Raw genomic sequence first — 4,689 nt, forward strand, 5'->3', positions numbered from 1 at the left:
AAATTCTTCCAAAAGGATCCAAATAAGTTCCTTCAAGTAAAATCTCCTTGTTGTCACTCGTCATTGTTCATATCTTCACTTCCTTGACCTATTTCTTTTTTTACAAATTAGTTCTTTGGCTGCATCATAATACTATCTTTCATTCCTGGAACTTTTTTTTATTTGTTTTTGTCTTTCAGAGAAAGAAAAAAAACATTATGCTTATGGTAAAATACATTCCTATTTACTTGGAATACCCTAATCAACCTCATTTTGTCAAACACGTTTTTCTAGACTTCCTTTGAATTCTTCTGCCAGTCTTACCAGGTCCAACCATTTTGAATTTATATCTGTTTTCCATGTGTTCCCAAAGCACTTCATTTGCATCACTATTATGCATTTAGTCTCATTAATTTTATGGTAGGGTTAAGTACACATAAAATATCTCTTGCTGCTTGTGAGCTCTCAAATGTCAGCTTTGAATCTTTAAAAATGCTTTGCATTCATGGGGTAAGTATTATTATCTCAGGAGCTTCTGTACCATTCTCCCTTCTCTGAATGAATGAATGGTGATCTTTCCACAACCCCTCCTTAAAGACCAGTAGGTCCCTTCAAGGTCAATTTTTTGTCTCTTTCCAAACTCATTCTTTCTTTAAAGGGACAAAAGATTCATATATGGAAGTGGGAAAAGTGGGTGACAAAGTAGTAACAGGTGACTGGATCTACCTAGGATTAAAGATGGAAAGAGAGGTTCATTTCTAGCAATTTCTCCCATTCCATATCTTCGAATTAAGTGAGTAAAAATAATGTTGCATCAGTCTATGGCCATGCTACTCTGAACAGGCCCGATCCCGTCTGATCTCAGAAGCTAAACAGGGTCGGGCCTGGTTAGTACTTGGATGGGAGACCACCTAGGAAGACCAGGTGCTGTAGGTGTAAAATAAAATAAAATAAAATAATAAAATAAAATAAATAAAATAAAATAAAATAAAATAAGGGATTGTAAGCTGACAAGATCCTTGCAATCTGTGAGGTCAACCAAGGGTTGCCTCGCCTAGAAAAATGTATTCTGTGGCCTAGAGTTATTCACCTATCTGTCTTGAATTCACATTTTTAAAAAGAGAACTGCTTGGGGAAGTCACTTTATCTTTAGGGATTTCAATTTCTTCACCTGAAAAAAATGAAGTGATTCATAGTGGATGATCTCTGAAGTCCCTGTTATCTTTAAGTCTCTGTGAAACTGTAACTCTATAATATGTGCCTGGCAGGAAATCTGCAAGAATTAATGTTTATAAAATAATTTAAGACTCAAGGATGAAAGGTTTTATGCGAGGGTCCCAAACTATTTTTACTAAATGAAGCATGCCGGAGAAATCTGTTGTGCTAGGGAATAGCTGCCGTTAGTGTCCCCAGCACTGCCTGTGCCCAACACAGCCTCAGAAATGGGAAAAGGAAACAAGAATTACGCTAATGGAGCCAGAAAGCATGGTGAGCGAAGAGCACAAATATTCTTGAAATCTCAACCAGAAAGTGATAACATGTACACACAAGCACCAATGCTTACAGAAAAGAGGTTCATAAAAGAATTTTGTCTTGGTGGCCCTATTAAGGCCCATTTACATGCCAGGGAAAAGGATTGGTGATGTCTCTGTGCACTTGCTTGAACAGTATACTCCCAATGACTTTCCCTTGATGCTGAATCATTTTTTGTCTGACTCCTGCCCCACCAAAGCAAACATATTTGATGTTCCCAGTTCGGCCATCTAAGTAACTGAAGTGATTGAGCTGAAATTCAACACAACTTAAAATTATTAATTCGATTTTTCTCACATTTCTTATGTCAATAAACTGAGCTTCAAAACAGTTAAGGAACTACCAAAAGTCACGATTAATGCGTAGTTATACCAGGGCTGAATAGCAGTCTTGTGACTCGTAAACCAATGGTTCTTTCACCACAGCTTATTAACTTGTAAATGAATTCTAGTCTCCATACTGACTGAGGGAGGTGTAACAGATCCCCTAGCTGGCATGTCAACAAAAATGTTAGCGCTTTGACACAAAAGATCGAATAAAGTGAATAATCTAGCACTTGGTAAGGGCATTCTAGGAGATATGATACACCAACACTGGAAGAGCTGGTACAAACTGCGCCATACCACCTAGGGATAACAAAAGAAGTATGGTCCATAAACTTAGCCCATCAATGGGTTACTATTTTAATTCCTCTCTAGGTTTCATTTTCTGTATATAAGTACTGGCAAGGTTAAAATTAAAACCACCAAACTCAGGGGCATTTTTGTTCATGGTAGACAAACATCAGCAACGTTAGGAAAGGAGACAGATGAAGGGAATATACTGAACTATTTGTCCAGTGAGATCTTATTTAGGTCTTTATTTAACGCTTGTATACTGATAACAAGCGTTCTTATAATATATAACAGCTGCTTCAATAGGCTGGAGTATGGTTATGGTCCAAGATTCTGCATTCAGGTGATGCTGACACTGCCAGATGGAGCACCCCATGTTGAGTAGCAGTGCTCTACTATCATCCTCCTCAGGCTTTAGCATACTTCAGGGTCCCTGGGAGGCTTGATTAAATTCAGATTTCAGGACCCTACCCCAGAATGTCTGCAGAGATACTGGTTCAATAGGTCTGAGGTGGGGTCTGAGAATTTGCACATCTAACAAGCTCCCAGGTAATACGTGGCTGACTGTCTGAGGTCTATATTTTGGGTGCTGCTGCTTTATACTCTATAACATGTCTTGTATAGTTTAATTTTTATTATTGCCAACATCAGTTGTTGAATAGCAAAAAAAATATGCTTTTGTTTTAAGTGAAGGACAGTAAAAGCTGCAAAAATTTTATAAGATCAAGGTAACTCAAATTTAAAAATTCTGTTTATGCATATTTTACCTCAGTTATTCCAAATTATGTTAATTTTGACCAGATTTGCATTGCTGATGGATGCGATCAATCCAGAGGAAATGGTAAGCTTTTCTAATACAGCCTCTGTCAGAAATTTCTTATTGCAGAATTTTCAGGGACATTTTAATAGAAAAAGTGATTATGCTAGACACTTGTATATAATAAGTATACAACTGAAAACTTTGGTTGAATTAAAATTGTGAAAAATTATATGTACATACTATGGGAGCATACTCTTTTAAAGGATGACTTAACACTATTGTAATTTTACTTCTGTCAAGAATGAAGCAATCAAAGCTAAGACTGAAGTGGGACAGTTGGTAAATATTACATGTCTTCTTTTAGTGATTTGAACAATTATGGATTCTACCTAGCTACCAATTCTCATTCTATATTTTGATTTATTGTCTGCATTACTGACTGGCCCATGCATGGAGAGATGACAAGGAGTAGGGATTCTGCAGCCCTAGGCAGCCTGATTTTCTCATGGAATAGTCACATTTTCCCCTTCTAAAATTTTTTTGCAGCCTAGTGTAGAAAAATTATTGGCTTCCAAATCAGGCAGCTCTCAGTTCAAATCCTAGCGCAGATAATTATGAGCAGAATAACCTTTTAAGTCTGCTGCAAAATGGCACTGAAAATACCTGCTTGGCAGTGTTGCTGTGAGGATTAGGGACATATCAATTAAGTAGCTCACAAAGCTATGTTCTGTGGAGGAGCCACATTTTTATTAGCTTCCCTGGGAATGACTTTCCCTCCAGTCAAATATACAGTCATCATGTAAAAATAGCTCTTGTTAATTATAAATATTGACACAAAAGATAGTAGTGAGACTATGCATAAGAAATGTGTATATTTCTGAATATATATTTACTTAATATTGTTCATAATTAAGTTTGAAGTTTCTAATTTACATTAAACTACCTATTTTAATTTTAAACAGACAATAATTATTTTTATAATGGTATAGATTCTGAGTATTTATTAACTAAGTCAAAGAGTAATGTATTAAGAAGTATTAAAATGGGCTAAAATTTGTAAAAAAGCTCTAAGATACTATAAAAAAATAGTGATGAAACATTAAAGATTCAAAGATATATCAAACTGACTCCAACCAAAATAAACTTCTGCATCAAAAAAGGCACATGGATAATACTAAAGAAAGACAACAAATAGAAAGTAGAGGCAAGGTAATCACGTGGTAGTGCAGGATGTGCACAATTAATAAGGATTAATCAACATGGGAGGCATAAAATAGAATGGATGTGAAACAAAATTTCAATTTATGACATTGGGAATAAGAATTTCTAATGCGACTGATAAATGCATTGAATGCTCTCACGATGAAAAAGATTTTTCTCAATCTGCTAAATAAGATATCTATTCTAAAGAGCTGATAAAGGGAATTCCAATTTAAGAACAAAATATTATAAACTCATACATAAAAGTATACTTCAACAATGGAAGTTACGGCAGAGTGCTAAAATTAAACCAATAGTCTCTATATTCATTCTCAAAAGTTTCAGCATTGAACTCCAATTATATCTTGTGTGAATATGTTTGTTAGTTGTCTTTATAATAACTGGATGATTAAATACATTAAAATGTGTTAATATTTTATTACTAATCATTAGAATCTGTTAAAACAATAAGTTCTACCTGGGTACAACTGGCTGTGATTCTTCTTTGTCCTATGGAGACAAACTGATATGCTTTATATACCATTTAATTTGTGACCATAACTTCCCAGAGTCTCAGAGACCAATGTTATGGAAAGTACTAAA

The 4,689-nt window shown here is 35.2% G+C and overlaps 1 pseudogene; it reads left to right on the forward strand.

Annotated features, from left to right (window-relative positions):
- Positions 1-796: 796 nt before the first annotated feature.
- Positions 797-915, forward strand: LOC120596513 (uncharacterized; annotated as a pseudogene).
- The last annotated feature ends 3,774 nt before the right edge of the window (positions 916-4,689 follow it).

This window comes from Pteropus medius, unplaced genomic scaffold (assembly GCF_902729225.1).
Source record: "Pteropus medius unplaced genomic scaffold, Ma_sr-lr_union100, whole genome shotgun sequence".
Lineage (NCBI taxonomy): Eukaryota > Metazoa > Chordata > Mammalia > Chiroptera > Pteropodidae > Pteropus > Pteropus medius.